Here is an 18,979-nt window from a genome sequence, read left to right on the forward strand (position 1 = left end):
CTCTTCTTCTGGCCCAGGAAAGATTTTTAACTTCGTTCCTCGTTTCAATTCCCACTATCTTATCATTGCTCAGTCTTGGGGAACAGAGGCTACGTCCTGTGGTAGAAGGGCAAAGATCAGGGTTAGAGGAATGAAATTGGCTTGCTTTTATTTTAAAATATTCTTGGGTACCAGCGAGATATGCTTTGCATGGCTAATATCTTAGTGCTCTGATCAATGGCTTCAGAATGACACTTTAGTCTACAGTTTATAATTACATAGATGACATACGTATTAGTAAAATAACCCAAATTTTAGTATGCCCCACAAACAGATAACCTGAGGGAGCACAAAGAACAACAGACAAATTGAAAACATTTAACTGACTACCCTGGGTAAGACCCTTGAGGATGGAGTCAAACCAGGGGTCTGTCTTGGCAAATTTCCAATGCTTGGGGGCTCCTGTAATTCTGTGGGGGTCAGAGACAGGAATGACAACTGGGGTAACATTAATATTTCAGGCTCCTAAAGATGCATAAAAGAGGGAATGAGGTCCTCATCGTTTGATGGAATGAGGCCGAAAAGCTTTGCAAAAGGGAAGGGCTTTATTCTGCCCTGAGCAAAACTGTGAGATGTTTCCAGGAGACGGGCTCCCCAAAGGCATGAAACTCTGTCATGCAATAGTGTTCTGTCTCAGACCACCAGGTGACAGGAATTCCAACCAATTTGGAGGCCAATGTTGCATTTGCTGGGTAGTCTCACTCTGCTATTTCAGCGTAAGAATTAGCCCATCTTTCGGCAATAGGCAGAGTCAGGAAGAAACAAGGGAGAGGAGACGTCGGTCCTCCAGTGAGTTCTTTAACTTGGTGAATTACATCTGAGGGTTTCTGATTATAAACCACAGTATAACTGGGTACTTTTGAAAAATCAACTACAGGAATGACTAAGGAGTCAGTGTAGTCATGCACTGAGTATGGCATATCCAACACTGAGACAAGTTTCCAGGTTCATTGAGGGTTTGTGATATTCTTATCGTAGCGTCATTTTTCTAGGCCAGACTAAAACCCAGGCTCAACAAACTCCAAATCCATATAATTTCTTTCGTTGTGTCTTTTGTCTAAATAACAGCTTTAAGTCACTCAGAGGTTCGCTAGTCCAAATGGGTTTGGGGGGGACTCAAGAGAAGGTGCAAGTTTTACCCACGTATGATGAACCCACAGCCTAATACCCTTTATGTTTACGGAAGAATGGGTCATCACCAACACTTCATAAGGTCCAATCCATTTAGGCTGAAGCTGATCCTCAGGGTGTTGATTTTTCCAGGTCGTTATCAGGACCCGGTTTCCTGGATGGATATTGTGTAGAGGCAAATCAGTCAGGTACTGCAACCTGTTGGAAGCAAACTCATGAACAGTGGTTAGTATCTTTCCTGGGGTTTGTACATACCTGATAGTTTCAAGTTCTCCATTTTTGTCTAAAGCATCTGTTGGGGCGGCAGCTTATAGGAAGGGGCTCCCATATAAGAGTTCTTAAGGGCTCAACCCAAGCCCACTTCAGGGTACCACTCATTCTAAGCAGGGAAATGGGCAAGGCCTTATCCCAAGTTAAGTTAGTTTCTTGACAAATCTTATCCACAGTTTTCTCTAAGGTGTGATTTACTTTTTCAGTTTTTCCAGTAGACTGGGGTCTCCAGGTTGCATGCAGCTTCCAACTAATTCCCAGAATCTGAGACACCTCTTGAGTTCCCTTTACCGCAAAGGCAGCCCTGCTATCACTTTGACTAGTAAGAGGCAGTCCAAACCTGGGAATAATCTCTTTTAATAGAGCCTTAGCCACTTCAGAAGCCTTTTCAGTCCTGCAGGGGAGAGCCTCAGTCCACCCGGTGAAGGTCTCCACGGACACCAAAAGTAACATTACCTTGGGCTCTTGGCATCACAGTAAAATCTATCTGCCAGTCTTTTCCCGATGTGGTCCCCCTCAAATGGGCTCCCCTCATTGGAGGAGGGCACTGGCCTTGGGGTTATATTTAACACTAGTCACACATTTCCCAATAATCTTTTGAATTGTTTTTTGTAGTTCAGGTCCAATGATACAATTCTGGATCCACTGGAAGGTTGCATCTCGCCCATAGTACTCTGATGTATCCGAGTGAGTGTGGGCTCCATCGGGTGCTTTGGTTGAGTATCTTTCCCTGAGCAGTCATTCTCCAACCTATGTAATCAGGACTGCTATAATCACAGCCCCACTCCTTTGCCCGATTTAAATCGTCCTCTGAATATTCTGGTTTTGTTGCCTGGTCTGCTTTATTATTCCCATGAGTTAGATAGTCTCTGCCCTTTTTGCATCCCTGGCAGTGTATGACAGCTACCTCTTTGGGTTCTGGCACAGCATCCAACAGCTGTAATATTTCAAGGGCATGTTTTATTTCCTTATTTCCAGAGGTTAGCAAGCCACAGTCCTTCCAGATGGCCCCGTGAGCATGGACAACAGAGAAGGCGTACTTTGAATCAGTAAACACGTTAATCTTACCTTCTCCAAGGTGAAGGGCATGAGTCAAGGCAATAATTTCAGCCTTTTGAGCTGAGGTGCCTGCTGGTACGGCCTCTGCTTCCAATATGCTCTGAGATGTCACTACCGAGCTCTCTGTCACCCTTGGTTCATAAAACTGCTTCCATCAGTGAACATCAAATCAGGTTGAGGCAAAGGCTGATCAGGCAAATCTGGTCTACTGGAATAAACTTGTTCAATTATCTGAAGACAGTCATGGGTGGGCTCCTCCAAATTAGTAGTTAACAAGGTGGCAGGGTTAAGTGTCGACATTGCTTTGAGAGTCCCATTAAGATTGTCTAGTAGAATGGACTGATATTTTCCTACTCATCCAGATGTCAGCCAATAACCCCCTTTTTGTTCTAACAAGGGGAGCACACAATGCGAGGTATGCACCATGGTGGGCTGTCTGAATGTAAACTTTTTTGCTTCTTACAGAATGTTACAGGTGGCAGCCACTGCCTGCAAACAAACAGGCCATCTCTTGGTGATAATGTCCAACTGTTTAGAATAATAGGCTACTGGCCTTTGACATTTTCCAGGTTTTGAGCTAGGATTCCCAGTCCTACGCCTTGTCTTTCACGTACAAGTAAATCAGAAGGCTTCCTGGTATCTGGAAGACTTGGCGCCGGGGCTGTCGTCAATTTTTCTTTCACCCTTAAGAAGGCTCGATGACAATTTCTGGTCCATTCTAGAGGTTCATTGTCCTCTCCTTTGAAAGCCTCATATAAGGGCTTTACTATGAGTCCCAAGTTAGCAATCCAAATACAGCAGAAACCAGCCATGCCCAAAAACCCTGGCAGCTGCCTCTGAGTGGTTGGAACTGCAACCCGAGTGATGGCTTCTCGTCAGTCAGGAAGTAAACTCCTTTGCCTCTTGGAGAGTTCAAATCCGAGATATTTGATGGTGGGTTGAGATATTGGGCTTTCTTTTTAGAGACTCTGTAGCCTTGGTCGGCCAAAAAATTTAAAACCAAAATTGTATTTTTATCAGAGTCCTCTTTATTTTGGCTTGCTATCAGTATGTCATCTACGTGTTGAAGCAATGCCCCACCTGTTAATTGCAGGTCTCATAGGTCTTTTGCCAATATTTCCCCCAAAATTGTAGGAGAACTTTTGAAACCTTGGGGAAGGACCATCCAGCAATATCGCCACTTAGTTTTAGTCTCTTGGTCCTCCCATTCAAAAGCAAACAGTTGTGTGACTGTGGACTCAGAGGAATGCAGAAAAATGTGTCCTTCGAATCCAATACCGTAAACCAACAAAATTGCCCAGAGAGGGTGGTTTGCAAAATACAAAGTTTAGGTACCAGGGGTCTATGTCCTCCACTATTTCATTGATGGCTCACAAATCCTGAAGAAACCTCCATTGTGTCGTGCCAGGCTTCTGCACGGGCAGTATAGGAGTGTTATAGGGTGATTGACATGGTCTAATGAGGCCACTTTGTAAAGGGGATCTCAGCAAAGGCTGGATGCCTCTCTTAGCTGATTCTTAGAGGATAGTGCTTAAGTCTCAGAGGCTTAGAAGCAGGTTTTAACTTAATAGAAACAGGCTGATCAGTCCCGGCTCTTCCAGGCTTCCCACTCCGCTAATCTTCTGACCTTACCTCTTGTAGGATCTCTCTTGGTATCTCTAGAATGGGTCCAGGGGTTGGCTGCAACAACAGGGCTTGGAAAGCGCAGGCATGTTCAGAAGGCACCTTAACGTTGATCTGTCCTGGAGTAAAACTCAGTCTAGCGGCAATTTAGTCAATAAGTCTCTCCCCAATAACAGAATGGGACATTCTGGCATATAAAGAAAGCTGTGTTTCAAGTAACTTTTCCCAATTTTATAGTCCCAGGGTTGCAAGAACAGTTTGCTCAACATTCCACCAGATACTCCAGTCACCGTCATAGTTCTGGGAGAGGTTGAGGCAAGTTTGGTATTTAATAGTGAATATGTAGCTCCTGTGTCTTTAAGAAAATCTATCAGTTTGGTCCCCACTGTCATTGTTACCTGGGGCTCCTGTGGGGAAATCACAGTAGGTTTCTTGAGACTCAAAGGAGCCTCTGGCATTCTTGATCACTATCAGTCAACTCTGGCATCTGATTAGCTACCTACCCCTTAGTCTCAGAGTCTCTCTCCGTCAACTTTGGACAGTCCCTTCTGCAGTGTCTCTCCTCTTTACAATAGGCACACTGATTTTGGCCTAAAGGAGGGTGTCTCTTGGGGATTTTTTACCTGAGGCGTCCTTCAGCCTCGGGGTCCTTGTGGTTCAACTGACTCTCTTCAGGGCTGCTGCCAGCAGGGTGGCTTCCTGTTTCATTTGCCATTGCTCCATCTTTTCTTGTGTCTGGTCTCGAGTCTTAAAAACCTTAAAAGCTATTTCCACAAGCTGAGACCTTGGCACACCCAAAATCCCTTCAATCTTTTGTAATTTCATTTTTATGTCAAGTGTACTCTGGCTGATATACATCATATTAATCATTTTCAAATTTTCAGGTGCCTCTGGATCAATATCTGTATATTTTTGATAAGCTTCAAAAATACGTTTGAGGAACTCAGGAGGTTTCAGTCTTTTTTTGCTTCACTTCCTGCACCTTATTTAGGCTTCTTTCTTTGGGCAACTGCTTGCACAGACCTGCTAAAATGCAGTCTTGGTAATGTTCAAGCCAAGCCCAATATCCCCCATTAGTGTCCCAATTTGGATCAGTGGTGGGCACAGCTGTAATTGCATCAGCCCTCACAGGGTTAGCTGGGGTTCTTGGCATGGAGACGGTTAGCTTCCTCCCTAGCCTTTTCAAGAACCATTCTCCATTCCTCTGATGTAAGAAGGGTATTTAATAAATTTTTCACATCAGCCCAAGTAGGATGGTGTGTGACAAAAATAGAGGAGAACAAATTTTCCATTTTTTTAGGGTCTTCACTATAAGTAAGCATATTATTTTCCCAGTTAAACAAGTCGGAGGTTAAACATGGAGAGTGCACCCATGCCAGCTGACTATTGGGCCTCATTTAAGCCTCTAATAGGAACCTGCCTTAGTGAGTATTGCCCTCCGTTAGGCAGAGTGGCACCCTGACTAAATTTAGTCCCTTGACAGGTATGAGAGAGGGAAACCATCCTAGGTCTGTCCTTCCCCTCACCCAGTTGAGGCTGCCCAGGGCCAGAGGCAGGTCCTACCTGTTCAACAGCTGGTCCCCCAACCTTCATGCGGTGGGGGAGTAGTAGGAGAATTGGATCCAGTAATCCATTCGTCCTCATCAATGCCATTTGTTCCTTGCAATGCAGGTTTTGGGTTCCCTTCCCCAGTCCTGCTGGAGCTGAGATGCTGAATCATAATCTTGGAATTTTTCTGAATAGGCTCATTCTGGTACATCAAAATAAAAGATTGTACCTTAGGAATTTCAGGGCATTTCCCTTCCTTTTTTACAAAACAATTCTAATGGCAAGATGGCATTGTAATTGACAGATCCATTTAGGGGCCACCATTCTCCTGAGCCTAAGGAGGACTGCAGCCAAGCTGTATTACAGAAAAATACCATCTTTTTATTTTTCATAGGTTTATAACTGAAAACATTCTAGTTTTACAATACACAACCCAGAGGGCTACCACTGGGAATTGAATCTGAATTTCCCATTATGGCACTGCCCATGCACACTAGATTTCTAGTCCTTTCAAAGTCAGAGACCTTCCAACCAAACTCCAGTAACCTGGAACAAAACCCCTGAACCAGAGGCAAACAATGAAAGGAGAAATAGGACTGCCAGTTTTAACAAGGAGACTCACCAAAAGGATGCTAATTGCAAACCAGAAGCAAAAGCAAAGAAACCTAAAGTATGTTTTCTCGCCACAAGAAAAATGCGTCTAGGGTCAGCAGTGTCAAGTCAGGCGGAAAGTACTGGAGACAGTCCCTAGGGCAAATCGCCTAGGCGGCTGCTGGACTGCATCCCAGGAAATCCCAGCCAGCCCAGGGCCGTGGAGCCGTGGTCAAAGAGCCTCCTGGCTGGCTTGCCAAATTGTTACCAAACCCAAACACACGTTCCTTTACCCACCGCACAAGAGGGGCAATAACTGGAACACCAGGTTTGGGGCAAAGAAAGAGGTTTATTATTGAAAGGCAGCCAGATGAGGAGATAGGAGATAAAACTCAGATCCAGCTCCTCAAAGGGAAAAAGGGAGGCGTTTTTATCTGAGGTTTTAGGCAGGGGAGGGGGAGCATGTCGCCTTGCTCGTTGGCGCCTTTCCACCAGCCTGCATTTGGCCTTGAAGACTGAATTTCTTTTCCCTTGACTGTCTAGACTTTTGTGTTTCGTTTTCATCTTCAGCCTCCGTTCCGCCCAGTGAGGCTGAATCTGGATGTCTGGACCTTGACTTCCTGGGAAGAACAGCTCACTCGTATACTAAAGGGGGACAGAAAGATCTGGCTAGTGTTAAACAGTAGTTGATTATGCTGAGTCTACACAGCTGCAGTTAGCAAACCTTAGCTCAAAGTTTTTCCTCTTCTAGCCTAGGAAAGATTTTTAACTTCTTCATTCCTGGTTTCATATCCATAATACATTTATCAAAACTAAGAAATCAACATTGATACAATATTATTAACTAAACTACAGATTTTATTCACATACCCCGGTTTTTCCACTTAATGTCTTTTTTCTGTTCCAGAATCCTATTCAGGATGCTACGTTGTATTTAGTTGTCGTGTCTCAGTCTTTTCCCATCTGCGACAATTTCTTTGTCTTTCATGACTTTGATTCTTCTAAAGAGTAATTCATCAGGAATTTTGTACAGTGTCCCTCAATTTGGGTTTATGTGATGTTTCTTCATGATTAGACTAAGGTTATGAGTTTTGGGGAAGAATACTACAGGAGCGGTGTGCTCTTCTCTTTACGTTATGTCAGGAGGCTGTTGGTTAAGGTGGTGTCTGCTACATTTCTCTACTGTAAAGTTATTTGTTCCTTTCCATTGTTGAAAGTGAGTCATTAAGTATATCGCCTCAAAGGGAGAGGAATTCTGGAGAAGGGAGTATCCAAGAATAGTCATGTGTAACCAACATAGTAATTAGTAAATTTGTTGGGGAGATACTTTGAGGTTCTATGAATATCCATTTTCTCCTTAAAGTTTCATCCAGTAATTTTAGCATTCATCAGTGGTTCTTGCCTGCAAGACTTATTACTGTCTGTTCTTTTGCCTATTCCACGCTGCCTTGAATGCTATAGTAAGCCTTGATGATTCCTCCAACTTTTCTTTTGCAGAATTGTTTTGACTATCCCAGTTTCTTTGCCTTTCCATGTAAATTTTTGAGTCAGTTTGTCTATATGTACAAAAAGGCTTGCTGGGATTTTGATTGGAAGTGCTTTGAGTATATAGATTAAATAAGGGGGAATTCACATCTTAAAAATATTGTCTTCAAATCTATGAATATGGCATATCTATTTACTTAGATTTTCTTTGACTTCTTTCTTTCATCCTGCACATACTGTATTGTTAGATTTATACCTAAGTACTTTCTTCTCTTTTTTTTGGTGCTATTATAAATATTTTTTCTTAATTTCAGATTCCAATTCTTTATTGCTTGTAATAGGAATACAATTGACCTTCATATACTGATCTCGTATTCCGCAACCTTGCTAAATTCATTTTTAATTCTGGTAGTTTGTTGTAGATCCTTTTATATATTCTACACAGACAATTATATCATCTGAAGATATAGACAGTTTTACTTCTGTCTTTTCAGTCTGTGAGTCTGATGTTTTTCCTGCCTCATTGAACTAGGTAGGATTTCCAGTACAGTGTTGAGTAGCAGTAATGGGAGTGGACATCCCTGCCTGTTCCTGATCTTTGGGAGAAAGCACCCAGCTTCTTGCCATTAAGCTGGCTGTTAGCTGTAGCTTTTTGTACATGTCCTTTATTAGGTTGAGAAGATCCCTTCTATTCCTAGTTTGCTGAGAGTTTTTATCATAAATGTTGGATTTTGTCATTAATTTTCTGTATCTGTTGAAGCAATCATAGTTTTAAAAAATTCTCTTTGTTAATATGGATTAAATTGATTATTGAGACAGCCTTGAATTCCTCAGATGAACTCCGTATTATTTTCATATATTGCTAGATTCAATTTTCTAAAATTTTATTGATGGATTTTGCAGCTATGTTCCTGAGGGATATTGGCAGTGGTTTTCTTCCAATGTCTTTGTCTGATTTTGATTTTATGGTAATGTTGGCCTCATAATATGAGTTGGAAAGTGTTTCTTTCTCTTCTATTTCCTTGGAGATATTGTGTAGAATTAGAATTTGCCAGTGAAACCATCTGGGCCTCGAGATTTTTTGGAAAGTTTTAAATGCAGATTCAATTTCTTTATTCTATGTAGGGCTATTCCTTCTTGAGTTTGGTAATTTGTGTTTTTGAAGGGATTTTATTCTGTAATGGAGATAGAGAGGAAAGATCCTGGTGGAGTTTCTGCCCCTCATGCATGGCTACGGTTCCTCTGCTCCAGGTCTGTATTACAATGGACACTTGCTAGGGCTCTTTTTGACTTTTCTGTGAGTGTCAGGAAGAGTTCATGGAGGAAGAGCCTGTAAGAGGATGGGAACTCTTCTCAAAATCTTCAGCCCCAAGGGTTTCACACTATTCTGCCCTTCTGCAGTCTACCTTCACCTGTTTGCCAGCTATTCCCGCTGCACTACCTCAGGTGGGCGGTGTCACCTCTCCTCTTCAGTAGAGAAGATTTTGGACCACTTCTTTCCTCTGCAACCTAAGGTCCCCTGTGGGTTCACATAGTCTTAAATTTGAAGCTAGTCTTGCTCTTTTTTGGTGCAAGGGTGGAAGCAACACTTTTTCCAACTCTCTACATCTTGAGGCAGAAGTCTCTATGTTTTTTAAAACCCCAACTTGATTTCAAGATATACTCCTTGGTTGAGCCAAATGGGGGGAGAATGTTTATTCTGACCTCTGCACATAAACGATTTAACCTCAAAGTACATGATATTGTGGTGGGATACAGTGTACTGTTTGTTATATAACATGATGGTGTTTACATTTTTAACTGTTTAAAAAACAATGGGTGTAATTTTTAAATAATTCAAATAAATCAATGATTTGAGAGCTCCCAAAGCACTCTGCAAACCTGACGTGTCTACAGAATGCATAGTTATTTTGTAGGGTTTGGGCTTCTATTTCAAGAAAGGAGAGACAACCAAGCAACTTAAGTAGAGATTCTCCTAAAAATACTAGGTAAGGATAGCAGACTTGTAGAAGAAATTCGGTTATAAGCACATGAGCTCTAGTAAGTTGATTTATAGGTAAAGCTTGTTATTTGCTGAGCTACAGAATGCAGAATGCTTTGTCTTTATAATTTATACTCTTTCCACTTCTAAAGATTTAAAGGACCATGTTAGTTCTTACAGTGAAGAATTATATGTGTCTGAATTGAGTAAATATGCCCTGATTAAAGTATAGAAGTAAGCCAAAAACTCCCATGAAGGGTAAAATTATAAACTTTCTAGAAGAAAATGTAGGAAAATATCTTGTCATCTAAGATGTAGAAGAGCTTCTTAAATACCAGTCTCCCCCCCACTGAGCATGAGCCCTAATGCAGAAAAAAGATAAATTTTATTGTATCAAAATTATGAATTTATTTTCAAAAAGAGATACTATAGACAAATTTAATAGATAAATGGTAGTTTGGAAGAGGTTATTTATAAGATCTGAAACCAGCATGCGACTCATCTTTTTAGACTGTACAGGGAAGTTCTACAAATTGACATCAAAGAGCTAAGGGTATTAGTTAATCCATTGCTGCATAACAAATTACCCCAAAAATGCAGTGGTTTAAAACAATGGTAAGCACTTCTCTCTCACCTTTTCTACGGGCCAGGCATTTGGGAGTGGCTTAGCCCAGGGTTTCTGGGTCAGGGTCTCATGATGTTGCAGGCAGCATGTTGGCCACGGTTACAAATGCCTGAGGTCCTAACTGGAGCTGGAGGATCCACTCCTAAGATGACTCACTCACTTGCCAGATGACTGGCAAATTGGTGCTGGCTGATGGCTGTATCTTACCTTGTGGACTCCTCCATAAGGCTCCTTGAGTGTCCTCAGGACATGACAGTGGGCTTCTCCCAGAGAAAGTGATCTAAGAGAGTAAGGCAGAAGCCACAATATCCTTTATGACCTAGTCTTAGAATTCACACACTGTAATTTCCTCAGTATCCTTTTGGCTACACAGGTCAGCCCTATCCAGTGTGGGAGGAACCACACAAAGATCATTGTGGGCCATCTCATAGGTTCACTACCACAGCCAGGAATCTTAATTTTTTTTTTTTAAAGAAGATGAAATATGAATAAGCAATTATAGAAGAAGAAACCCTAAAGGCTGACAAGTGTGTTAAGATTCTCAGACTTATCAGAGAGATGTTAATTTAGACAAGGAGATGCTTTTTTATGCCTATTCAGTTGGCAAACATGATTGGATAATGGTAAGCTTTCAGAGACACGTGAAGATAGAGGAATCCTCAGGCACCGCTGGTGGACTGTGGACTGGTGCAGCCATTTTAGAGAGGAGTCTGGTAGTACCGATGAGATTAAGTATGTCTCACTCCTGAGTATATACTCCAAAGGAGTGGATGCAGAGGACCTCAAAGACACATATTAGAAGAACTGTTTTCCACCTGTTTTTCTCCCTTACTACTCACACAGAACACTTCACTTCTTGTCACTGAATGTGTGGAGGTTTTTCTCCACATCAAGCAACTGTCTCTGACACCAGCTGGATGCCCCACAATTTAACTCAGTTCTGACACTATCTACCCGGAGATAGCGTCAGATCCCACAGGTTAAGAGGTCAGTCCCACAAGACTCCTCCCACCCCACTTCAGATGCTAATTGCAAGTAGTATGTCCTCACATTTGACCTACAACTTCTGTCCAATTTGGCTACAAACTGGAGGTTCCCACGACCCCCTCCTCAGATTCAATTAATTTGCTAGAGTGGCTCACAGAACTCAGGGAAACACTCACATTTACCAGTTTATTAAAGGATAAGATAAAGGATGAAAAAGAACAGCCAGTGGAGAGATACATAGGGCAAGGTCTGGGAGGGTCCTGAACACGGGAGCTTCTGTCCCCATGGAGGTGGGGTGCGTCACTCTACCACTGTGGATGTGTTTGCCAAACTGGAAGCTCTCTGAACACTGTGCTATTAGGATTTTATGGAAGCTTCCTCATGTATGCATGATTAGTGATTAACTGTGTTTCTAGCCCCTCTCCCCTCTCTGGAGGATGCAGGGTGGGACTGAAAATTTTAACCTTCTAATCTTTCTGGTGACCAGCCCCCATCCAGGAGCCCCCCCAGAATCATCTCAATAGAACAAAAGATGCTTTCAGTGCACTTAGTATTTAGGAATTTACAAGGGTTTTAGGAGCCCTGTGTCAGGAACCAGAAGGCCAATATATATATTTATAATTTCACAGAGGACATATAGCAGGATGCTCCTTGCTGTATTGTTTGCGGTGACAGAGGTTGGAAGTAATCTGGGCATTTATCATTGGTAGGATTACAAGGTACCTTACAGCAGTTGGAAACAGAATAGCTACATGTAAAGCAACATGGATAGATCTTAAACACAGCTCTGAATCAAAAATGTAAGTCTCAATTATTTCCTTTGTAGTTTCCTCTATTTTCCGTTTTTATTTGGTTATCTATTTGATATCACAAACATAACATGTCTAAACCAAAACACCCGATTTTATGTCCATTGCCACACAGCAACTACCACAACTGAACTGCTAACAATAAAAACACGTTCTCACTTTCGAATCTTCCCCATCTCAGTTATTGTCACTACTGCCCACTCAGTGGCTGAGCCAAAAATCCTAAGAGCCATCTTTGATTCCTCCTTCCTTCTGTCCACACCTACCCCGCTGACACATATCACATCTACCAGCCACATGTCCTGTCCTCTCTACCTCCATGGTACATCCCCGTGCCTGGGATTCTGTAAATGGAACCACAACTCATGTGATTCTAATGCACGAAGTTCGTGGACCACACTTTGAGAAACCCTAAGAAATACTGTCTCCTGCTTAGTTGAGGAGTAAACTTTTCCTTTTTGATAAATTTTGGGGCTTCTCAAGAGGGAAAAATTAGAGGAAGATATTAATTTTGGGCTTTTTAGAATAAAAGACATTTTCATGATTCCATTGTTAATCCGTGAATGGACAGGTCTCAAATGTAATATCTTTCCAGATTTATCTCCAATACAGCTGATAGCATGAAAGTTTATATTTAGTGAACAGGAAGTAGCTCAGAACTGGGCTCTAGAGCCAATATTTAGTTCCCAGATCTCTACTTTAGTCTTGTGACCTTGATTGGTTTACATGCCTCTGAAGCTCCAGGTTCCCCCACCTGCAAAGTGAGGATGGTATTTTCCAGCTATCAAGTTGCTAGGAAGATTGAATGAGATAATGCATGTAAGGCAGTGAGCACAGTGCTTGACCTTTATGCTGCTGCTGGTATGTCGGTTACAATGATTACTCTTGCACCACTCTACAACTTCCGGTTTTGAGATCACGAAGCTCACGTACATCCAGCAGAGGGCAGTGGAATAACACAAGTTTAGTACTTAAGCATGCTGGAGATGTCAGAGTTACAAAACGCTCCTTCTCCCACTTTCTGATACTTTTTATTGTAACAGGGGAAAGAGACGGGTAACATTGGTGAGCCTCCTTTATGTTTGAGATTCTCTCCCCTGCATTTATTGAAGAACAATGACGCATCCGGTTTACCATTGTTCCCTCGTAATTATTTGCAGTTCCAATCTCCTGACATCTTTCCTGCCCTTCATGTCTACCTTTCAAAAATGAGGGGAGTGGACTAAAATTTTTTTGTTTTATTAAGGTATAATTGATCAAATTACAATGGATTTGAAGTATACAACATGATGATTTGATATATGCATACATTGTAAAAGCATTCTCAGAAGCAACACATCTATCACCTCACATATTTGTGTGTGTTTGTGTGTGGTGAGAAAGCTTAAGATCTATTCTCTTACCTAAATTTCAATAGTACAATACAGTATTATCAACAATACTCAACATGCTAGACATTAGATCCTCATACTTTATTCATCTTGTAACTGAACGTTTATATACCCTTTCACCAACCTCTCCCCTTTGCCAACAGCTCCTGGTAACCACCATTCTACTCTCTATTTCTATGAGTTTGACTTTTTTTTATTGCAGTAACATTGGTGTATAACATTATATAAATTTCAGGTGTACATCATAATATATTTTGAATTCTGTATAGATACATCATGTTCACCACTCAAAGACTAATTACAATCCAAACTTTTTTTTTAAGGATTACACATAGAGTGATAACATGTGGTATTGTCTTATTCTATCTGGCTTATTTCACTTGGTGAAATGCTCTCCAGATACATCTATGTTGTTGCAAGTGACAAGATTGTCTTCTTTTTAAACGCTGAGTAATATTCCGTTTATATACCACATTTTCTTTATCCATTTATCCTTCAAAGGACACTCAGTGTGTTTCAATATCTTGGCTATTGTGAATAATGCTGCAATGAACATGGGAGTACAGATACCCGCTCGAGGTGATGAACATCATTTCTTTTGGATATATACCGAGAAGTGGGCTTGCTGGATCATTTGGTACTTCTATTTTTAATTTCTTGAGGAACCTCCATACTGTTTTCCATAGAGGCTATATCAGTTTACATTCCCACCAACAGTACACAAGTGTTCTCTTTTCTCCACACCCTCACCAGCGTCTGTTATCTCTTGTCTTTTTGAAAGTAGCCATCCTAACAGGTGTGAGGTGATAGTTCGCTGTGGTTTTGATTTGCATTTCCCTGATAATTAGTGATGTTGGGCACCTTTTCATGTACCTGTTAGCCGTTTCGACGTCTTCTTTGGAAGAATGTCTAGCCAAGTCCTTTGCCCATTTTTTAATTGGGTTTTGTGCATCTTTTTGCTATTGAGTTGTATGAGTTCCTTGATAAATTAACCCCTTGTCAGATATGTGGTTTGCAAATATTTTCTCTTATTCCATAGGTTGCCTTTTTGCTTTGTTAACAGTTTCCTTTTCTGGGCAGAAGCTTTTTAGTTTGATGTAGTCCCACTTGATTATTTTTATGTTTCTTATCTTTGCCTTTTGTGTCAAATCCAAATCATTGCCAGATCAATGTTAAGGACCTTACCCTGTATGTTTTCCTCCAGGATTTTTATGGTTTCTGGTCTTGTGTGCAAGTCTTTAATCCATTTTAGTTGATTTTGGTGTATGGTGTAAGATAGGTGTCCAGTTCCATTCTTTTGCCCAACACCATTTATTGAAGAGACTATACTTTCCCCATTGTTTATTCTTGACATTTTTGTGAAAAATTAATTGACCAGGTATGCATGGGTTTATTTCCGGGCTTTCTATTCTGTCCCATTGGTCATGTGTGTTTTTATGGCAATACCATACTATTTTCATTACTATAGCTTTATAATACAGTTTGAAATCAGAATGTGTGATGTCTCCAGTTTTGTTCTTCTTTCTCGAGATTGCTTTGGCTAGTTGGGGTTGTTTTCAGTTCCCTATGAATTTTAGGATTGTGTTTTCTATTTCTCTGAAAAACGCCACTGGAATTTTGATAGTTACTGTCAATATTTTATAGTTTTCTTGGGTATAGATATTTCACTTCCTTGGTTAAATTTATTCCTAAATATTTTGTTGTTTTTGATGTTATTGTAAAGTGGGATTGTTTTCTTAATTTCTTTCTCAGATAGTTTATTGTTAGTATATAGAAGCACAACCGGTTTTTGTATATTGGTTTTGTATCCTGAAACTTTACTGAATTCATTTATTAGTCTAATAGTTTTTTGGTGGAATCTATGGTTTTCTATATATAATATCATGTCATCTGCAAACAGAGGCAATTTAACTTCTTCCTTTACTATTTCCATGCCTTTTTTCTTTTCCTTGCCTAATTACTCTGGCTAGCACTTCTACTTCTATGTTGAATAGAAGTGGCAAGAGTAGGCATTCTTGTCTTGTTCCTGATCTTAGAGGAAAAGCTTTCAGCTTTTCACCGTTGAGTATGATGTTAGCTGTGGGCTTGTCATATATGGCCTATATAAATGAGAATTTTTATCATGAAAGGATGCTGAGTTTTGCCAAATACTTTTGCTGCATATATTGTGATGATCATATGATTTTTAGCCTTCATTTTGCTACTGTGGTGTAACATATTTATTGATTTGCATATGTTGAACATCTTTGCATCCCAGGAATAAACCTCACTTGATCATGGTGTATGCTCCTTTAATGTACTGTTGAATTTGGTTTGCTAATATTTTGTTGAGGATTTTGCATCTAAGGATATTGGCCTATAATTTTCTTTTCTTGTAGTGTCCCTGTCTGACTTCGATATCAGATTATTGCTGGCCTTATAAAATGAGTTTGGAAGTGTTTCATCGTCTTCAATTTTTTGGAAGACTTTGAGAAGGATTGGTATTATTCTTCTTTAAATGTTTGATAGAATTCACCGGTGAAGTCAGATAGCCCTGGACTTTTCTTTGTTGGGAGATTTTTGATTCCTGATTCAATTTCTTTATTCATTATTGGTCTGTTCAACACATTTTCTGTTGCTTCATGATTCAGTCTTGATAGGTTGTATGTTTCTAGTAATTTATCTGTTTCTTCTAGTTTATCTAATTTGTTGGCACATAATTGTTCACAGTAGTTTCCTATGATCCATAGTATTTCTGTGTCATCAGTAGTAATGTTTCCTCTTTCATTTCTGAGTTTGAATCTTCGCTCTTTTTCTCTTAGTCTAGCTAAAAGTTTTTCAATTTTGTTTATCCTCTTGGTTTCATTGATCTTTACTGTTGTCTTTCTAATCTCTATTTCATTTTTTTCTGGTCTGATCTTTGTTATTTGCTTCCATTTGCTAACTTTGGCCTTAGTTTGTTCCTCTTTTTCGAGTTCCTTGAGGTGTAAAGTTAGGTTGTTTATTTGTGATCTTTCTTCTTTTTTAAAGTAGCCATTTTTCTCTATAAACTTCCTTTTTATTACTACTTTTTCTACATCCTATAGGTTTTGGTATGTTGTATTTCATTTTTGTTGTCTCAAAATACTTTTTAAATTTCCTTCTGACTTCCTCTTTGACCCAATAGCAGTTCAAGTGTGTGTTGTTTAATTTCCATTATTGTGAATTTTCCAGTTTTCTTGCTGTTATTGATCTAGTTTGATTCCATGTGGTTGTAAGAGATACTTGGAATGGTTTCAATCTTCTTAAATTTGTTGACTTGTTTTGTGACCTAACATGTGTTCTTTCCTGGGGAATGTGTTCCATGTGCACTTGAGAAGAAAGTGTAGTTTTTGCTGTTGTATGGAAAGTTCTGTATACGTCAGTTAGGTTGATTTACTCTATAATATTCAAGTCAGCTATTTCTTTATTGATTTTCTGGGTGGATGTTCTATCCATTATTGTAAATGGGATATTGAAATCCCCTACTATTATTGTATTGCTGTCAATTTCTGCCTTCAGATCTGTCAATATTTGATTTATATATTTAGGTGCTCTGATGTTGAGTGTGTTATGTATTTATAATTGTTATATCTTCCAGTTGAATTGGCCCCTTTATTATTATATAAAGACCTTTGTCTCTAGAGACAGTTTTAGACTTAATATGTATTTTGTCTGATATCGGTATAGCTACCCCTACTTTCTTTTGTTTACAATTTGCATAAAATATCTTTTTCCATTCCTTCTCTTTCAGCCTATGTGTATCTTTAATTCAAAAGTGAGTCTCTTGTAGACAGTATATTGATGGATCTTGTTTATTTATTCATTTAGCCACTCTGTGACTTTTGCTTGGTAAGTTTAACCCATTTATATTTTAAGTTAATTATTGATAAGTGATGACTTACATTGCCATTTTGTTGTTTTCTTTCAATTGTTATGTCCCTCTGTTCCTCTCTTGCTCTCTTCCTTTGTTATTTGATGACTTTTCAAGAGTGATTTGCTTTGTTTATTCTCTTCATCTTTTGTGTATCTAGTATAGGTTTTCTTGTTGCTTAGCTTGAGGCTTTTATAAAATATCTTGTAGTTATAATCTTCTATTTTAAACTGATAGCAACTTAACTTTAAATTCATGGAAAACACCGCTCTTTTACTCCCCCCACCCCAACGCTTTGTGTTCTTGTAGACAGTTGGCTTCATTTATATTGTGTATCCACAAACAAATTTTTATCTAGTAAATTTTGTATTAGGGTTAAAAGTAATTTGTGCACCACCCTTACTGTGTTTGTATATGTCTATATATTTACCTTTTTCTGTGAGATTTACACTTTCACATGCTTTTGTGGTGTTGTTTACCATGTTTTCATTTTACTTGAGCAAGTCACAGCTGAGGGGATACCTCTTGGTGTGGGTCCAGCATGCATGCACACTTGCTACAGTGGTGGAGCCAGTGTCTAATGTGCAGACTCACATGGAGTGTTTGCAGAGATAGGGCCTGGGGTGTGGGCATGGTTGCAGAAGAGTGGTGTCAGCTCTGGCACTGGGGGCCATGGGGTCCAGCAATGTGCACAGGTAGCTCTAGCTCTGAGGAGGGGTCAGCACTGTGCAGAGGCGTCTCTGGCCCTTGGGGTGAGGGTGCAGCTGCTACTTGGGTCCCAGCAGGGGATTGGGTACAGCAGTGGCTCCTTCTCCAGAGGAGGCACAGCATGTGGACTCCAGGCACCTCCATCAGCTGGTTTCAGCACATCTGTAGACGGTGGGGGTCCTTGGTGGCAAAAGCTTTGGGTGTCCACAGCAGTCATGAAGGCTACTGAGGTCCTCATGTTCTCCTTTTCCCTAATAGGGGGTAGTCACACTCATCTTTGTTAGCAATAAACTGTGCCAGACTGGGGGAAGAGGTGACATAGGTATGCTTCCCATGCTTTTCTATGCAACTATCCTTGGTTTTTGTGCTCCACAGGGTTTCTGCAGCTACTTTTTTGTGCTCTGGAGCTCTCCCAGAGCTATTGTCATCAGTATGTAGTTGTTTATTCATTATTTTTGGGGGTGAGGGGAAGCATTTTATCCTCCTAGTCTACCATCCTACTGATGTTACCTGTTTTCATATCTTTGGGGTAAATACTTAGGGGTAGAATTCTTGGGTCATAAGATATATGTGTAGTTGTATTTAAAAGCAGAAAACAAAAACACTGCCAGATCTTTTTCTAACATGGTATGCTACTTTACATTCCCACCAAGAATGCCTGAGAGATCTAGTTGCTCCAAAACTTCACCAACATTTGATATTGTCAATCTTTAATTTTAGCCATTCTGGTAGTTGTGGTGTCGAGTTTAAGTTTTAATTTGCATTTCCGTGATGACTAATAATCTTGAACATTTTTTCTACGTGCTTACTGGCCATATATATGTCTTCTTTTGTAAAGTGTCTATTTAGATATTTTGCCTA

This window comes from Equus przewalskii, chromosome 18 (assembly GCF_037783145.1).
Source record: "Equus przewalskii isolate Varuska chromosome 18, EquPr2, whole genome shotgun sequence".
NCBI lineage: Eukaryota > Metazoa > Chordata > Mammalia > Perissodactyla > Equidae > Equus > Equus przewalskii.